This window comes from Triticum urartu, chromosome 2A, assembly GCF_056163025.1.
Source record: "Triticum urartu cultivar PI428250 chromosome 2A, HENAU_Tu73, whole genome shotgun sequence".
NCBI lineage: Eukaryota > Viridiplantae > Streptophyta > Magnoliopsida > Poales > Poaceae > Triticum > Triticum urartu.
Window position 1 is genome coordinate 469,105,122 of NC_141874.1, and position 21,143 is coordinate 469,126,264.

Genomic DNA, 21,143 nt, shown 5'->3' on the forward strand with positions numbered 1-21,143 from the left:
CCAGCCTGGCGAGGCCTCTCTTGAAGAGGTCTTGCGTCGTCCACCTCGCGAGGCTTGGCCCCTCGCGAGGGCTTGAATGCCTTGTTGATGAAGATGGGCCGTACAGGCCTGCTAGCAAAGCCACGTCGTGGTCCGCAGGAGGCAATTCTGGGGACCCCCATTCCCAGAATGCCAACACACACCCTCCTCTGTCCGCCACCCTGCCGGAGCCTCTTCCCTGATGACGTCGTCCACAGCAACACCTCGACGTCCCTCATCCATCATATAGGATGAGGATCCGTCGTCGATCTCGTCGTCCCGCCGGTTCAGCCACCCCGTCCTCCACCTCCAAGGAGCTACCTCGATGTTCCCCTCGTCTTTCACGCCTATGATATGTTGACACATGGCATGGCCTAACAGAGGCCCATTCTGGTGAAAAGGCCGGCCCATCTTAAGGCCCACCATGTTTTTCAGACACTAGTGGGCTGGCCCGATAACAGCCTGCCATGTTTTGGGTCCAATTGAGAGCCATACCAGATCAGGCCCGTTCACGGCCTGCTGTGTTTTGGGCCAAATTATGGCCCATATCGGATCAGGCCCGTTAATAGGACACTTTTCTTTTGGGCCTATACTAAGACAGGTTTGTATTTTAGCCTATTAAATGCTCGTATACCAGTTCGGCCCGATAATAGTTTCAGCCTGTTAGCGGCCCATGGTGCATCTTGGACGTTGTCGGCCTGGTTTAACTTTAGGCCATTTAACGGCCCAATGCAGAAACTGGGATATTTCTTGTACGAAGTAACTTTAGGCCTCTTAACGGCCCATAGTCTTCGTGGATAAATTTTAGCCCAACTGGCCTATCGGCCTGTTAATGGCCCGTGTAACAGTTGGGCCTAATTACAGCCCGCGTTGAATCCGGCCTGCTTAAAGCCCATAATTTTATTGGGCCAAATAGGCCTGAGATATATTTTTGTCTGTTAACTGCTCGTCCTATTTGGGCCAAACATGGGCCTTAGGCAATTTCGGCATGTATTGGCCCATGATTTTTTCGGCTCAATGCTAGCCCAAACTAGGTTTTAGCCTGATAAAAGCCCATGGTATTCTCCGGCCTAGCGGGACAGAACTTTACTCGGCCTGTTAAAGGTGGGAAACAACTATAGGTTTAGACATGCTAATGGCCCAAGATGATAATAGGCCCAGGTTTTGGCCCATATGAGTAATGGGCCAGCCTGAAGACCGACAACACTAAGATCCACTAAACCTTCAGGCCTAAATTATAGCATACCGACCAAGAATAAACCTAGACTATACAACAAAGAAATTACAGCATATTACATCCCCTCGGCATCAAAGTTCGGCGCCAGTGATAATAAAGGGCAAACAGACAGCAGATTACATAAACTGGGCAGGTCGCCACCAGTGGAAGTTAACAGGCGGACAAAATAATAGACAGAACCGATAGCATTTCAACACAGTTCAAGAAAGGTTAGCCTGGCCCAGGAGCTGCAGCGCAAGCAACTTAGCAACCTGATGAGACTGCGCTTCTTTGGCGCTCATATCCACCAACTTAAGGTACATAGCATCAATAAACGTCCTGTACTTACGGTTAATCTTGCATAGATATTGGAATTCCAGTCGTATTTGAGCGGAAGCATGTATTTCTACTTGAATTTCAAACTGAAGAAGTCGAACAGATTCAAGCGGCGACTTCATCGAGCTTGTGTCACTGAGTAAGTTTGACACTACATCAAGATGTGACTTCGTGGTTGTATCCCTACCCTCAATATGCGTTGCCTTCTCCTCTGGAATATGCGTTAGAGGGACAAACAATGGGTTCGTCTCACTATCATTGTGGCAGTTCTTCCTAGCAGTAGTGCTGTCACCCTGAAAGAGAAACAAGTAGGTAGATAACAGGTTTTGCACGTATAAGCATTAGCGCTGTCAATTCATCTCATTTGTTTGTAAGAAATAAAGAGACACGGTTTAAAATAGCATTAACATAATAGGCATTGTTCATAGTTAGGACGGCAGGAAATGGCATTATGCAGGAGCGGCCAGCTTCACCAGACCACTAGATTACAGATCAACAACACAAGCATAGATGTAGTTCTAAACGACGTATAAGCATAAATGGTGAGTGCACTGTCAATTTATACCATTTAAGATTGGTAAATAAAGAGACACAATTTAAATAACATTAATATAATATGGCATTCTTCATAGTTGAGACATAGCAGGATATGACATTGTGTTGTTGTTGGTAGTCTCACCACACCATTGGATTACAGATCAAGAACACAAGCATACACATAGTGCTAAAGAAGATAACTTGCTATGTTTAGTTTAATATACATGGTATGAATAAGGAACTAGATTGTACAACTAAAGACTGAAATTGAGAAGGACAAACTTATGTTTATGTACTTCTACTTTTTAAACTTTGAACAAGCAATTTGACGCAGACAACAAAAATAAACAACATTTGCACTCATAGCTATTGAGGGAGTCCTGGACTAAGGGGTCCTCGGGCGTCCAGCGTGTTATCCTTTGGGCCGAACTGATGGGCTGTGAGGACATGAAGGATGAAGACTGCACCATGTCCGGATTGGACTCTACTTGGCGTGGAAGGCAAGCTTGGCGACCGAAGATTCCTTCTTATGTAACTGAATCCATGTAAACCCTAGATCCCCTCGGTGTCTATATAAACCGAAGGGGATAGTCCGGAAAGGACACCACATATACTCATTACCATACCCATATAGGCTAGACTTTTAGGGTTTAGCCATTACGATCTCTTGGTAGATCAACTCTTGTAATACTCATATTCATCAAGATCAATCAAGCAGGAAGTAGGGTATTACCTCCATAGCGAGGGCCCGAACCTAGGTAAACATCGTGACCCCCGTCTCGTGTTACCATCGATCCTAGACGCACAGTTCAGGACCTCCTACCCAAGATCCACTGGTTTTGACACCGACATTGGTGCTTTCATTGAGAGTTCCACTGTGCCGTCGACAAAAGGTTTGATGGCCCCTTCAATCGTCAATAATGACGCTGTCCAAGGAGGAACTTTCCCCCCCATACAGATCTTCGTATTCGGCGGCTTTGTACTGCGGGCCAACTCGCTTGGCCATCTGGAGCAGATCGACAGCTATGGCCCTGGCCATCAGGTCAGATTCGGAAGCTTGAACTACGTCATGGATATCCGTGGAGACTTGATCTTCGAGGGATTTGAGCCCGTAGCGATCGCTCCCCCTCATCCCTATGAACGTGACTTAAATCTTTCATCGGATCACACCCAGCAGATGGTTCCTGCGGCTGCAACGACCTTAGAGCCGAAGCAGATCGAACCATCCGAGGACTCAGAGTCCACGGCGTTCGAGCCACACATGGACTCGACGCCCTGCAACATTCGCTTTAATGGAACTTCGGACTCGTCTCCGGCTATAAGTTCCGGACTGTGTACGCTCGTGGACACCGAGCTAGATCGGTAATCGATTTTCGAGTTCAGCGCCGCTGATGTTTTCCAGCACTTGCCTTGGGGTGACATGCTAAAATCTTTAAAGAATTTGTCCTTGGAGAAGGACTCACAGCCGAACTATGTCCGGTTCGAGCTAGAGATGGTTGATGAGGAATTTTGCTCCCCACCCGCCACCCACTTCATAGCCACCGTCGATGACTTAACCGACGTGCTTGACTATGGCTCCGAAGACATCGACGGTATGGATGACGATGCCGACGAGGAGCAAGGCCAAGACCCGCCATTCACTGGACGTTGGACGGCTACCTCTTCATACGACGTGTACATGGTTGATACACCTAAAGGATCTGACGACGACAAAGAAGAGCCAGATGCGAGTAAAACCTCCGAGACGCAGTCCAAGCGCCGGCGGCCAAACATCGCTCGAAATCCCCGCCGCTCAAAGGACGGCAACACTGGCACTGGAGAAAATAGTACTTCGGGCGACGCCAAAAACAATGAAGGCCCTGTCGGGGCTACATCCGAACAGGAACACGACAGCTGGCAAAACAACCCTGACGAATAGGCCATAGAAGATGACTCGGAGGATGATAGTTACCATCCACCCTCCGAGGAGGAGACAAGCCTTGGCAACGAAGATTTCATCATGCCTGAGGATCCTCTCGAGCAAGAGTGCTTTAATCTTTAGCTCATAGCCACTGCAAGAAGCCTGAAAAATAAACAACAGCAGCTTCAAGCTGAACAAGACCTGCTCGTCGACAGATGGACTGATGTCCTGACAGCTGAGGTATACGGCCTCAAGCGCCCAGCCAAGAGGTACCCAAAACGCAGACTGCTACCTCAGTTCGATAAAGAGAAAAAAAATCCCATACCTCCCTCGCACAATGCGGACCGGCCACCCCGCGGTCGGGATAAAACGGCAACTTAGACCGAACAGCCCGCCCCACAGCCTCGCAAAAATAGGGACAGACCACCTCGGGACCATACATACGACCTTCGGCAGGAATTGGACAATAGCGCAAGACACACCAGATCTATATACGGATCGCGAGGACGTTTGCATACTCGGGACGACTGATACATCTCCAACGTATCTACTTTTCCAAACACTTTTGCCCTCGTTTTGGACTCTAACTTGTATGATTTGAATGGAACTAACCCGGACTGACGCTGTTTTCAGCAGAATTGCCATGATGTTGTTTTATGTGCAGAAAACAAAAGTTCTCGGAATGACCTGAAACTCCACGGGATATCTTACAATAAATAATAAAAAATCCTCGCCAAAGATGAAGACCAGGGTCCCCACACCCTTCTCACGAGGGTGGGGGGTCCCCCCCCCCAGGGTGTGACCCCCTACCTCGTGGGCCCCCTGGAGACCCCCCGACTCCAACTCCAACACTATATAACTGCTTTCGGGGAGAAAAAAATAAGGGAGAATAAATCATGACATTTTACGATACGAAGCCGCCGCCAAGCCCAAAAAACTCTCCGGAGGGCAGATCCGGAGTCTGTTCGGGGCTCCGGAGAGGGGGATTCGTCGCCGTCGTCATCATAAACCATCCTCCATCACCAATTTCATGATGCTCACCGCCGTGCGTGAGTAATTCCATCGTAGGCTTGCTGGACGGTGATGGGTTGGATGAGATTCAGCATGTAATCGAGTAAGTTTTGTTAGTGTTTGATCCCTAGTATCCACTATGTTCTGAGATTGATATTGCTATGACTTTGCTATGCTTAATGCTTGTCACTAGGGCTCGAGTGCCATGATTTCAGATCAGAACCTATTATGTTTTCATCAATATATGAGAGTTCTAGATCCTATCTTACAAGTCTATAGTCACCTATTATGTGTTATGATCCGTTAACCCCGAAGTGACAATAATCGGGATACTTACCGGTGATGACTGTAGTTTGAGGAGTTCATGTATTCACTATGTGCTAATGCTTTGTTCTGGTTCTCTATTAAAAGGAGGCCTTAATATCCCTTAGTTTCCATTAGGACCCCGCTGCCACGGGAGCGTAGGACAAAAGATGTCATGCAAGTTCTTTTCCATAAGCACATATGACTATATTCGGAATGCATGCCTACATTACATTGACGAATTGGAACTAGTTCTGTGTCACCCTATGTTATGACTGTTACATGATGAACCGCATCCGGCATAATTATCCATCATTGATCTGATGCCTACGAGCTTTCCATATGCTGGTAGACGCTTATTTACTTTCCCGTTGCTATTGTTACAATCACTACAAAGTACCAAAAAATTACTTTGCTTTCATTACTATTTTGTTACCGTTACCATCACAATCATATTACCTTGCTACTAAACACTTTGCTGCAGACACTAAGTTTCCAGTTGTGGTTGAATTGACAACTCAGCTGCTAATACTTAAGAATATTCTTTGGCTCCCCTTGTGTCGAATCAACAAATTTAGGTTGAATACTCTACCCTCGAAAGCTGTTGCGATCCCCTATACTTGTGGGTTATCAAGACTAATTTCTGGTGCCGTTGCCGGGGGGCATAGCTCTATTCTTTGAGTCACTTGGGATTTATATCTGCTGGACACTATGAAGAACTTGAGAGATACAAAAACCAAGATCTATCCCTCAACTACGAGGGGAGGTAAGGAACTGCCATCTAGCTCTGCACTTGATTCACCTTCTGTTATGAGTAAGCTTGCGACACCTACACCTGCTTCTGTTATTCGTTCTAATATGTCGCATGTTATTGATGATGCTACTTCTGCTATGCATGATACTTATGATGAAACTACCTCTATGCCTGATACTACTATGCCACTTAGTGATTTTCTAGAGGAACGACTTGCTAGGGCTAGAGAGATTGAAAATATTGAATCTGATTATGAAGATGAAAGTGATGATGAAGAATCACTTGTTATTCCCGAGGGTTATTTATTTGATCAAGATGCTTCTTTATCTATTTTAGCCTACAAAGATAGATACGAACTCAAGAGGTTATTAGCTAAATGGAAGCAGCAATCTCTTAATGCTAGATTGAAACCTAACCCTGCTTTTGCTACTTCACCTACCTTTGTTACTGATAAGGATTATGAATTCTCTGTTGATCCTGATATAATTACTTTGGTTGAATCTGATCCTTTTCATGGCTATGAATCTGAAACTATTGTGGCACATCTTACTAAATTAAATGATATAGCCACCCTGTTCACTACTGATGAGAGAACTCGTTACTTTTATATCCTTAAAATATTTCCGTTCTCATTAAAGGGTGATGCTAAGATATGGTTTAATTCTCTTGATCTTGGTTGTGTGCGTAGTCCCCAGGATATGATTTATTACTTCTCTGCTAAATATTTCCCTACTCATAAGAAACAAGCTGCTTTAAAGGAAATATACAACTTTGTGCAAATTAAATAAGAGAGTCTCCCACAAGCTTGGGGGAGGCTTCTCAAGTTACTTAATGCTTTGCCTGATCATCCTCTTAAAAAATGAAATACTTGATATCTTTTATAATGGACTAACCGATGCTTCCAGAGATTACCTAGATAGTTGTGTTGGTTCTCTTTTCAGGGAAAGAACACCAGATGAAGCTGAAATCTTATTGAATAATATGTTGACAAATGAAAATAATTGGGCACCTCCTGAGGCAGCTCCTGCTCCAATTAATGATCCTATTCCTAAATCAACTCCGAAGAAGAGAGGTGTTCTATTTCTCAGTCCTGAAGATATGCAAGAGGCAAAGAAATCTATGAAAGAAAAAGGTATTAAAGCTGAAGATGTCAAGAATTTACCTCCTATTGAAGAAATACATGGTCTTAATTTACCACCTGTTGAAGAAACATATGATCTTAATCCTTTATTTATTGAAGAACCTCCAGACCTCGATAACCCGACACAGGTAGTAAAGGTAAATTCTCTCTATAGATATGATAAAGCTGAAATCCCTCCTACTAAAATTGCTAGTCAATGCTTGGATGAGTTTGATAATTTTATGTTTAAGTAAGAAGGCTTCAATGCTTATTTTGGTAGACAATTAAAACAAGATGCCGATATGATTAAATACTTGGGTGATTATATGGCTAATATTAGAGGTGAACTTAAACTTGTTAGCAAACATGCTTCTATGGTTACCACTCAAGTAGAACAAGTACTTAAAGCTCAAAAAGAATTGCTCAATGAGACGAATAGTAAGAAAAATGATTATGCTATTAAAGTGGCTACTAGAACTGGTAGAATGACTCAGGAACCTTTGTATCCTGAAGGCCACCCTAAGAGAATTGAGCAAGATTCTCAGAGAAATAAAATTGATGCACATAGTTCTTCTAAAAGGAAGAAAAATAAAAATGATAGAACTGTGCAAACTTCTAGTGAACCTATTGCTGAACCACCTGATAATCCAAATGATATTTCAATTTCTGATGCTGAAACTCAATCTGGTAATGAACATGAACCTAATGAAAATGTTAATGATGATGTTCATAATAATGCTCAACCTAGTAATGATAATGATGTAGAAATTGAACCTGTTGTTGATCTTGATAACCCACAATCAAAGAATCAATGTTATGATAAGAAAGACTTTGTTGCTAGGAAACGTGGTAAAGAAAGAGAGCCTTGGGTTCAGAAACCCATGCCTTTTCCTCCCAAACCATCCAAGAAAAAGGATGATGAGGATTTTGAGCGCTTTGCTAAAATGATTAGACCTATCTTTCTGTGTATGCGATTAACTGATATACTCAAAACAAATCCTTATGCTAAGTACATGAAAGATATTATTACAAATAAAAGAAAGATACCAGAAGCTGAAATTTCCACCATACTTGCTAATTATACTTTTAAGGGTGAAATACCAAAGAAACTTGGGGATCCAGGAGTACCTACTATACCATGCTCCTTTAAAAGAAACTATGTTAAAACTGCTTTATGTGATCTTGGAGCCGGTGTTAGTGTTATGCCTCTCTCTCTTTATATCGTAGACTTGGTTTGAATAAGTTGACACCTATTGAAATATATTTGCAAATGGCTGATAAATCAACTGCTATACCTGTCGGTATTTGTGAGGATGTGCCTGTTGTGGCTGCAAACGTTACTATTTTAATGGACCTTGTTATTCTTGATATTCCCGAGGATGACAGTATGTCTATTATTCTTGGAAGTCCTTTTCTTAATACTGCATGGGCTGTTATTGATTGCAACAAAGGCAATGTCACTTTTCATGTTAATGGTAATGAGCATATGGTACACTTTTCGAGAAAACAACCTCAAGTTCATAGTATCAGTTCTATCGGAAAAATTCCATTGATTATATTTGGAGGTTTTGAATTTCCTCTTCCTACTGTCAAGAAGAAATATGATATACTTATTATTGAGGATGTGCATATCCCTGTTGAGGTAACTTAGTGTTATTCGAAATTTCTCCGGTTTCATGTTAATCGGAATGGGTTTGTTAACAAGACTTGATCAACCTTGTTAGTGGATTCCTTTTGATGAGCATGAGATGGATGAAACTAGAAGCACAACTCTCTGTACCCTTTCTATACTTTCTGTTATTTAGTTGAAATAAAATAAAAATAAATATTTGTCTGTCTGTTATCTGATTATCTGTGCAATATAAAAATACCTCAAAAATAAAAGTTCTCCAAATGCCCTGAAAATTAAATATGATTTTTTATAGAATATTTGAGGATTTATGGAACAAAAAAACACACCAGGGGGGCCAACCACCTTGCCACGAGGGTGGAGGGCGCGCCCCCCTGCCTCATGGGCCCACGGTGGCCCTCCTCCACTTATTCTTTCAGCCACACACTTCATCTTCCTCCCCCAAACACGAAAAACCAACTCAAACCCGATTCCAAGCTCGTTTTGCTGCCATTTTTGATCTCCTTGCTCAAAGCACCTCTCACAAAACTGCTTGGGGAGATTGTTCCTTGGTATGTGACTCCTCCATTGGTCCAATTAGTTTTTGTTCTAGTGATTTATTGATTGCAAATTTGTGTTGCTTAGGTGACCCTGTTCTTGAGCTTGCATGTCAAATTTATATGGTCAAAAGTAGTTTTGATGCAGGATATTGGCTCTAGGCACTTGTAGGAGTAGTTGCTATCAATATTATTGAGTTTGGTTTACTTTTATTTTGAAGTTACTAAAATTTCAGAATTTTTCAGAAAATGATGAGGAGATTATTGAGGGGCTCATCGAGCCAAAGCTCGAAGGAAAAGGCACCGAAGCCTAAGTATAATTTGCCGCGCACCGCGGAGATTCGGGCTTGTGAATGGCCTTCCGAGGATTTCTTGAGAGCAGCCGGGATTTATGAAGATTTTCATGAGTTGGCGCATAATGAAGGCCTCACCGCATTCCTCCACGACCAATCCGATCAGTATCTCTTACTCACAAATACCTTTGTGCAAAACTTTCATTTTCATTCTAGGAGCTCAGCACCTACGGTGGAGTTTCATTTATATGATGAGCATAAGGAGATCTTACTTTATGATTTTTGTCGGATTTGTTTAGTCCCTTTTGAGGGCAAGACAGAAGAACCACACCATGATGATGTGGAGGGATTTATTAATACTATCACGGTAGGGGAAACTAGGAAGGTTTTCGATGTACGAATCACTAGCATACATTTTCATGTCTTACGTTACTTTGCATTATTTGCTAGTCGTTGCTTAATTGGTCGCGGAAACTCTAGAAACCTTAGTATCCCTGATATTATTATTTTGCTCCAAGGTTTATAAAGTGATAACACTTTTAGTATGGGCGGCATTATTGCTAGACGGTTGAGTATGAACCGTACTAAGGGTCCCATCTTTGGAGGCATCTATGCCACGCGCCTAGCTGCACATTTTAACATACCTATTAGGCATGTTGAGAAGGAAGAAAAATTGCTGCCTCGTGTTTATTTAGATTATAAAAGTATGGCGGCACATGATTTTATTGTTAAGATAGGGCAGGAGAGCCTAAATATCAATTGTTATTTAATAAACATCATCCTGAGATTATTACCTTGCCTGCTCCCGCTATGTTTGATTTGACTGTAGGCAAGTACCTTATTCCGTTGACGGCTATCCACGCCTACCGGAACCCTGCACCAGTCGAGGAGCCAGAACCGGAACCACAATTCGATCCTTCACGACAGTCTAACTATCAGTGGGATCCAGAGATGATTGCCAGCCAGTGGCAATCGGAGCCTTCTTCTGCCTCATCACAGTACGACCCCAACAATTATTAATATGGATATCAGTCAGGCCAGCCATGGCCATAGACCAACTTAGGCCAAAAGCCTAAGCTTGGGGGAGTACGTATTTCTCACCGACATTACATTTATGTTCACACACACTCATTGCTAGATGTCGGTGCTCATACTTTCTCATTGTATCTTCCATGCTAGTTTATTTTATTTTATGCTTTCTTCTTGTGTGATTAATAAACCTTAAGAAAAACCCAAAAAATTAGTTGTAGCTTTTAACTAATTTACTTTCCATGCTTGTAGTAGTAATTAAAAAGAAAACCCAAAAATATTTCCCATTCTTCTTTTGCTTGTTGGGAGCTTTCCCGTGTAAATAGTTTTATTTCTTTTCTTTCTTTGGGGGTTCGTAGGAGAAGACCATAATTAAATTGTTGAAGTGGCTCTTATATGCATTATTGTTTACCTGACAAAAGAGCCCATATTTCTTTGTCTTATCCTATTTATTGAATGCTCGCAGATTCCAGCTTAGTCCAATGCACGTGCACTCTTATTATTATTCACATCGTTCGGTCGTGCAAGTGAAAGGCAATTATGATGATATATGATGAACTGACTGAGATGAGAAAAGCTGGTATGAACTCGACCTCTTTTGTTTTTGTAAATATGATGAGTTCATCGTTCTTGATTCAGCTTGTTATGAATAAACATGTTTGCAATAAGAATTAGAGATCATAGTTGCTTATGCCATGCTTGATTAGCTATGAGTTATAATGGTTTACCTTGCATGCCAACATGCTATTAAAATGGTTATGATGTGGTATGATAGGGTGGTATCCTCCTCTGAATGATTTAAGTGACTTGACTTAGCACATGTTCACGCATGTAGTTGAAACAAATCAACATAGCCTTCACGATATTTATGTTCATGGTGGATTATATCCTACTCATGCTTGCATCCAATGTTCATTAATTTTAATGCATGTACATGGCTGTTGTCGCTCTCTAGTTGGTCGCTTCCCGGTCTTTTGCTAGCCTTCACCTGTACTAAGCGGGAATACTGCTTGTGCATCCAAACTCCTTAAGCCCCAAAGTTATTCCACATGAGTCCACTATACCTTCCTATATGCGGTATCTACCTGCCGTTCCAAGTAAATTTGTATGTGCCAAACTCTAAACCTTCAAATAATCATCCTGTTTTGTATGCTCGAATAGCACATATATCAACTAGGGTTGTCTGTATCTTCCATGTTAGGCGGGTTATTCTCAAGAGGAGTGGACTCCGCTCCTCACTCACGAGATAAAGGGCTGGTCACCGGGATGCCCAGTCCCATGCTTTATGAAAAATAAATCAAAATAATTGCAAACAAAACACCCCCTGGGACCTGATGTATGTTGGAGGCACTCGTTTTTTTGAGCAAGCCATGGATTGATGTTTGTTGGTGGAGGGGGAGTATAAACTTTACCATTCTATTTGGAAACCGCCTATAATGTGTGTAGCATGGAAGATATCGCCATCTCTTGGTTGTTATGTTGACAATGAAAGTATACCGCTCAAAATATTATTCACCTCTATTTTAAAACCGACCTCCGGCACCTCTACAAATCCTTGCTTCCCTCTGTGAAGGGCCTATCTATTTACTTTTATGTTGAGTCATCACCCTCTTATTAAAAAGCAGCAGTCGGAGAGCACCGTTGTCATTTGCATTCATTACTGTTAATTTATATTGGGTGTGACTATGATTGGATCTCTTTTACCATGAATTACAGTGTCTAGTCAGTCCTTGATCTTTAAAGGTGCTCTGCATTTATGTTTTGCAATCTCAGAAAGGGCTAGCGAGATACCATCTTGTTATATCATATTATGATTGTTTTGAGAAAGTGTTGTCATCCGAGATTTATTATTATAGCTTGCTAGTTGATTATGCTATTGATATGAGTAAACATGAGACCTGAGAATTATTGCAAATGTGGTTAGTTATAATCTTTGCTGAAAACTTGAATGCTAGCTTGACATATTTATAACAACAAGAGCAAACAGAGTTTGTAAAAGTTTTTCTTTATTTCTTTCAGTTTGTCAACTAAATTGCTTGAGGACAAGAAAGGGTTTAAGCTTGGGGGAGTTGATACGTCTCCAACATATCTACTTTTCCAAACACTTTTGCCCTTGTTTTGGATTCTAACTTGTATAATTTGAATGGAACTAACCCGGACTGACGCTGTTTTCAGCAGAATTGCCATGATGTTGTTTTATGTGCAGAAAACAAAAGTTCTCGGAATGACCTGAAACTCCACGGGATATCTTACAATAAATAATAAAAAATCCTCGCCAAAGATGAAGACCAGGGGGGCCACACCCTTCTCACGAGGGTGCCCCCCCTAGGGTGCGCCCCCCTACCTCGTGGGCCCCATGGACACCCCCTGACTCCAACTCCAACTCTATATAACTGCTTTCAGGGAGAAAAAAATAAGGGAGAAGAAATCATCATGTTTTACAATACGGAGCCGCCGCCAAGCCCTAAAACCTCTCGGGTGGGCTGATCTGGAGTCCGTTCGGGGCTCCAAAGAGGGGGATTCATCGTCGTCGTCATCATCAACCATCCTCCATCACCAATTTCATGATGCTCACTGCCGTGCGTGAGTAAGTCCATCGTAGGCTTGCTGGACGGTGATGGGTTGGATGAGATTCACCATGTAATCGAGTTAGTTTTGTTAGGGTTTGATCCCTGGTATCTACTATGTTCTGAGATTGATGTTGCTATGAATTTTCTATGCTTAATGCTTGTCACTAGGGCCCGAGTGCCATGATTTCAGATCTGAACCTATTATGTTTACATCAATATATGAGAGTTCTAGATCCTATCTTGCAAGTATATAGTCACCTATTATGTGTTATGATCCGTTAACCCCAAAGTGACAATAATCGGGATACTTATCGGTGATGACCGTAGTTTGAGGAGTTCATGTATTCACTATGTGCTAATGCTTTGTTCCGGTTCTCTATTAAAATGAGGCCTTAATATCCCTTAGTTTCCATTAGGACCCCGCTGCTACGGGAGGGTAGGACAAAAGATGTCATGCAAGTTCTTTTCCATAAGCACGTATGACTATATTCGGAATACATGCCTACATTACATTGACGAATTGTTGCTAGTTCTGTGTCACCCTATGTTATGACTGTTACATGTTGAACCGCATCCGGCATAATTATCCATCATTGATCCGATGCCTACGAGCTTTCCATATACTGGTTTACGCTTATTTACTTTTCCGTTGCTATTGTTACAATCACTACAAAGTACCACAAAATTACTTTGCTTTCATTACTCTTTTGTTACAGTTACCATCACTATCATATTACTTTGCTACTAAACACTTTGCTGCAGATACTAAGTTTCCAGGTGTGGTTGAATTGACTACTCATCTTCTAATACTTGAGAATATTCATTGGCTCCCCTTGTGTCGAATCAATAAATTTGGGTTGAATACTCTACCCTCGAAAGCTATTGCAATCCCCTATACTTGTGGGTTATCAACGACAGCTATCGATTCGGACGTGACAAACTTAATCACACCCGGGCCGATAACCACACATAGACGTTGTCGGAGATACACCGTGACAGGCCCTCTACAGAGGCACCGCACACCCTCTCTGCTTCATAGACGAGGTGTTGGATCATGAATTCCCCGAGAGGTTCAAGCCTGTAAATATTGAATCATACGACGAAACAACTGACCCCGCAGTGTGGATCGAAGATTTTATTCTTCACATACACATGGCCCGAGGAGATGACCTCCATGCCATCAAATACCTCCCATTAAATCTCAAAGGATCAGCTCGACACTGGCTAAATAGTCTGCCTGAGAACTCCATCGGTAGCTGGGAGGCCTTGGAGGAGGCCTTCCTCAACAACTTCCAGGGTACATATGTCCGGCCACCTGATGCCGATGACTTAAGCCACATAGTTCAACAATCTGGAGAATCAGCTAGAAAATTCTGGACTAGGTTCCTAGCCAAAAAGAACCAGATCGTCGTCTGTCCTGAAGCTGAAGCCCTAGCGGCCTTTAAGCATAGCATTCGGGATGAATGGCTTGCCCGCCACCTCGGCCAGGAAATGCCGAGATCCATGGCAGCCCTCACGACACTTATGACCTGCTTTTGATCGAAAGAGGATAGTTGGCTGGCTCGCAGTACAAACACAGCCAATGAAACAGGCCTCTCCTAGGCCAAAAACAGCACTGGAAAGCTCTGGCGCAACAGACACAAACGCCGAAGCAATGGTGATAACACCGATGACACTACAGATCACGTCGGATTCAGTGGCTCCAAGTCCGGCCAGCGACATAAGCCCTATAAAAGGAGCAGTGGAGGACCATCCAGCTTCGACCGCATACAAGATCGTCCTTGCCAGATACATGGACCCCAGACAAACCGGCCAACCATACTAACAGAGATTGCCGGGTATTTAAACAAGCCAGCAAGATCAACAGCAGAAACAAGGAAGGGGAATCACAGAGCTATGACGATGACGAGGAGCCCCGACAGCTGAACACTGGGGAGCAAAAGAAATTTCCCCCTCAAGTCAAAATGGTGAACATAATATATGCTACACACATCCCCAAAAGGGAGCGCAAGCGCGCACTTAGGGACGTCTACGCGTTAGAGCCAGTCGCCCAAAAATTCAATCCATGGTTGTCATTTCCGATCACCTTTGACCGCCGAGATCATCCAACCAGCATTCGCCATGATGGTTCAGCCGCACTGGTCCTCGACCCAATCATCGACGGATTTGACCTGACATGAGTCCTAATGGACGGGGGTAGCAGCCTCAACCCGCTCTATCAAAATACAGTACGTAAAATGAGCATCGACCCCTCACGGGTCAAGCCCATGAAGACTACCTTTAAAGGAGTCATACCAGGCGTAGAGGCCCGTTGTACGGGCTCAATAACGCTAGAGGTAGTATTCGGTTCCCCGGATAACTTCCGAAGCGAAGAACTAATCTTCGATATCATCCCATTTCGCAGCGGCTATCACGCCCTGCTCTGACGAACCGCATTCGCTAGATTCAATGCGGTGCCACATTACGCTTATCTCACGATCAAGATGCCCGGCCCACGTGGCATCATTACAGTATATGGAAACACGGAACGCTCCCTTCGTACAGAGGAGCACACTGCCGCCCTAACAGCAGAAGTACAGAGCGGCCTTCTCAAGTAGCATTATAATCCAGTTGCTGAGCCCCTGGACATCATCAAGAGGGTCCGAACCACACTACAGCAGGATAGCTCGGCTCATCAAGAGCCGAATCAGCAATTTGACCTCCGTCCCAGCCTCGATGAGGCAATGGTACTAATACTGCACGTACATAAACTACGCACTCAAAAGCCCATGGGAATTGACGGAGGCATAACTCGTTCGCGATCCACTATACGGCTCGACCGACCCTGGGATTCGCACGCTTTTACCTTTTTTACGAGTTTTCTTCTCTTTTGAAAGTCTATGCAGACAACCCGCTTGCAGAACACACCAAGGAGGCAAGGACCTCTGGCTTACAAGGGAATCCCTCGGTGGTCTCTACTAAACGATTGCCATACTTGCTTTTCATACCCGCACGTAGCTCGCCCTTGGTTGCGGCATGTTAAATAGCCCTACTTGCTTATCGCATTACTTGTACAAAGTACGGCTTGACGTACTAGTTACATCACAATGATGAATACACGGCAACGTTAGCTTATTATTTCATCTTCCGATTACTCACCTCGGTATTAATTACTCAGCGCACACGTACACCATCGTACGTATTAATATGCCAGGGGTTTCATTACACCCAACACTACGGCAATAAAAAGTCCGAACACTTTTATAGTATAGTTCGGTAGCCCAAACTTATAGCATTATATGCATCGGCTCCGAATCATGTCTTTGGTCAATAGTTGGGTTGCCCGGCTCCTGTGCTTGCTACCCTACGTTCTGCTATATCGGCTAGGGTAGTAAAGGGAGGACTACTACAATTGTGTCCCCATTCTTCTAGATGAGCACCTCAGTAGAGAAAGCCGAAAACTGACTGTCATGATGCGGCGAGAGCCAGTCAACTATTCGAGAGGTTCCAAATCATTAGATATTTTTTTCCGCTTCTTGCGAAGAATCAGTTCCCCCGATTAGGCATGCACAGCGCCCCTAGTTCGGTCTTCCGAATACCAGGGGCTTCACCAAACTTTCTTAGTTGTCAAACTCCTATGGCTAAGTGAGGGCGGTAAAGGCCGCATAGTCTGATTGCCTTGTTCGTTGCGCTAAACACCTCCTTATAGTATTGTTCGTAGCGCCTCGAGCAGATTATCTGGTGCCTCTGGTTGGACAGAGGTCACCGGTGGAACATGCACATTCCCTCCGAGGGGGAAATGCCATTCGCTAGACACCGGAGCCATGTAGATCTCCGGAATGGTATCCGGCTGAGGCCCGAAGGGAACTCGGACCCCGTCACCGCTCCCTGTGGGGACTTTTTCCCCCGTAAGTCCGGCAGCCGAGGAGTCATCCTGGGGCATCACCACGATGGTCTCCGGAATCTCCCCCTGGCATGGGAAAGTCTTTTTGGACACCACCTCGTCATCACCCTTGGGTGAGATGGAATGAGCAGGTGGCAGAGACATGCTAGCCATCTCCTTCGATTCCAACGAATCCTCTGTCGATGATCGCGGGGAGCCATCGCGTGACAGACTGCAATGATAAGGTTTAAGATGTATCAACTTTACGAACCGAAAAGGCCATATGTTTTTGATTCTGGTACTCATGAGGCGGCCCGAGGCTTGGTCCGGTGAGGTCACTCCGGACTGCTACCAACATCCCACGCGGAGTTATCCGCGAGGGAGCCTCTCCCCCTCTTGGGCGCCCCCGCCTCCAAACTCGTGGAGGCCTCCCTTTTCTCCCTTCCTCCCACAGGAGGGGAGTCGCCTCCCTCCCCGTCGTCATCGTCGGCGGCTGAGGGGTCTGTCTCATCATCAGACGAGACGACCAAGGTGCTCCTTCGGCGAAGCCCACTCCTGGTCCCCTTGGCCATGGTTTTGACCTTCTTCTCCTGTACGTCATAAGGCGGCGGAAATAGCATCTTCGTAAGGAGTGAGGTTTCTTCGTCTTCAGGCAGCGGAGCCGGAGTATTAATCTGTCCCGCTAGGTCGACCCAGGCCTGAAAAACAAATTGATAAGAAGGCTTAGTATCCTTCCTGAAAGTTCGTCCTTAAAGACTATACCTTGATGGCTTACCAAATTAGGCCTGACGCTTAAAGTTGAGCCCGCGATCTTTGGTCAATGGTGGCGGTGTCTCGCTGCCCTCGAAGAGCACCTTCCAGATATCTTCGTGCGTCGTGCCGAAAAGCCTTAGCAGCCTCTGGTGCTTGGCCGAATCGAACTCCGAGAAATAATAGGTCCGACACTGACACGGAAGGATCCGGCGTACAAGCATGACCTGGATCACGTCAATGAGCTTGATCTTCCAGGTTACCATATTCTGGAGGCACGTTTGGAGCCCCGTGATCTCTGCCAAAGATCCCCAGGTCAGGCCCTTCTCTTGCCAGGATGTAAGCCGCATCGGGACCCCGAATCGGAATTTGGGAGCCGCCACCTAGTTGGCGTCGCGTGGCTCGGTGATATAGAACCACCCCGATTGCCATCCCTTCACCGTCTCTACAAAGGAGCCTTCGAGCCAGGTGGTATTGGGCATCTTGCCCACCATGGCACCTCCGCACTCGGCCTGTTGGTCGCGCACCACCTTTGCCTTTACATTAAAAGTCTTCAGCCATAGGCCAAAGTGAGGTGGGATGCGGAAAAAGGCTTCGCACACAACTATGAATGCGGAGATATTGAGGATAATGTTGGGGGCCAGCTCGTGGAAGTCCAACCCATAGTAAAACATCAATCCACGGACTAATGGATGAAGAGGGAATCCCAGCCCACAGACGAAGTGTGTGAGAAACACAACCCTCTCATAGGGCTCGGGGGTAGGGACGATTTGCCCTTTTGTTGGGAGTCGGTGAGCAATCTCCTTGGCTAAATAGTCGGCTTCCCGTAGCTTCGTGATGTCCTTCTCAATGGAGGAGGCCATCCACTTGCCTCCAGCTCTGGATCCGGACATGATTGGAGTGCCTTCTCAAACGAGGAAAAGCTAAAGCTTGGGCGCTAGAGCTCGAGGACGGAAGGAGTGAAGATGAAGAAGGGTGTGGGTAAAGGGAGAGTGTCCTTATCCCCTTATAAAGGCTACGAATATCAAGCGCATCCCCACTCGTCCTAAAAACCCGCCTATTCCCAAGGGCTGTATAAAACGGCACGGTGGTGTTACCCATACCCGCATGAGAATCCCGCGAGAAGGGGACACGATCTCTGCTTTGACGAGACGTGCCGATGGAAACCGCGTCTCAAAACGTGGAGCGGCAGATGAAAAGCGGTTCGAAATTATGACCGGACAAACGTAATGTCGTGTTGTGAAAAGCTGTCAGCGGATAGAACTCGTGTGAAAATATATTCTCTCTGCGGCTGTGTGTGGTATGTGACAGGTCTGGATACTATCATCGCATCCGAAGACTATCTTGGAGTTCGGAGGAAGGGGAGCCCACCTTGCAATTCCGAAGACAATCTGCACGCCGGACTCCTCGTCATTGAAAGTCAGGTTAAGGGGCTACAGAGGGAGTCCTGGACTAAGGGGTCCTCGGGCATCCGGCCTATTATTCTTTGGGCCGGACTGGTGGGCTGTGAGGACATGAAGGCCGGAGATTGCACCATGTCCGGATTGGACTCTACTTGGCGTGGAAGGAAAGCTTGGCGACCGAAGATTCCTTCTTATGTAACCGACTCCATGTAAACCCTAGATCCCCTTGGTGCCTATATAAACCGAAGGGGATAGTCCGGAAAGGACACCACATATACTCATTACCATACCCATATAGGCTAGACTTCTAGGGTTTAGCCATTACGACCTCGTGGTAGATCAACTCTTGTAATACCCATATTCATCAAGATCAATCAAGCAAGAAGTAGGGTATTACCTCCATAGAGAGGGCCCGAACCTGGGTAAACATCGTGTCCCCCGTCTCCTGTTACCATCGATCCTAGACGCACAGTTCGGGACCCCCTACCCGAGATCCGCCGATTTTGACACCGACAGCTATCCAAATATAAACAACAAAGTTTGAAGGCTCGAGGAGGACAAACTTACATTAGTAGTGAAGACAGGCTCTATAAAGGCATTGTCCATATTGATGGGGGGCAATTCAAGAAGTTTACCGCATACTCTTCTTCAAGAGTATTGCCTTTATTCTACATTTTTCTAAGAGTAAATGTAGATGTGAAAATATAGGAACAAAAATGGCGATTATTTAACTTAAGATGCAGAGTACAAATGTAAATATAGCATACACGCAGAAGGCACTTACAAGAGCAATGCAGAGCTAAACTTTTTCAGTAACATTGGTTTTATTCAATATTTTGGCAGTGTAAATGTAGATATGATGTGTAGAAAAATGGAGGACAAGAGAAAATAAGCTGCAAAGTGTACATGAAGAACAAGCTGATGAAGGACAACAGATACTTACAAGAACAATGCAGAACTAAATTTCTTCATAGGCATTGGGTTTATTCTATATTAAACTAAGCATTAATATAGATCTGATAATTTGGAGTGAACAGTGGATAAGCAAGCTATAATGCACAATGACGTCACATAATCCACCAGGTATGAATGTGAGGACAGCGATAGGACAATAGGTACTCACAAGAAAAAAGCAGCGACCAACATAGTTGCGATATCCTAGGTTTTGCGGCGCTGGTTCCATCGCCAATATACGTTGGGTGCTATGTGATTTCTCCGGTAGCACCACCTTTTTCAAGGACTTTGCTTGTACTCCTTCTGGTTCTGCAATCACCCTCTTCCTTTTGGATGTCTAAAACAGAAGAACAACATTTGAATGGAAAAACATGGTATGACGGCAAATGGAATATGTGTTGATAATGGATGGGAATGGCATCTTCACATATATCATGAGTAAACTAAGCAGATGCGGTGTAACGAAGCAAAAGAAATCCAAGACACCTTATGCAAGATATGTGCAACCAATAAAGCCTTGCCAAATAAGAATAGGCACCTATTGGGTGAACAGGATAGGCCATATGCCTTTGAATCCTTGAGCTCAGAAGAGTCATTAGGATCATATTTTGAATACGAATCTATAGGTCAGGAGCATGTGGGTTTCATTGCATCCACAATGGACCTCAATCCCTTGATGCCAAGTTAGTTACCCATTGAACTGTTCCACAAAATTCTTCTGATGTGCGCATTCTTATATTCATTGTGATTACGTACAATATCTGTAAAGCATGAAAACACTACTATTTATCTTTGTAATGCAGAGGATATTGTAATATAATAGAGGCTCCCTATAAACCCTTATGTGCTATCACTGGATTCTGACGAGAGAGCCCATGTGTGCTGTAATATGGTGAGCAGATTAATATAATCTGGCACAAC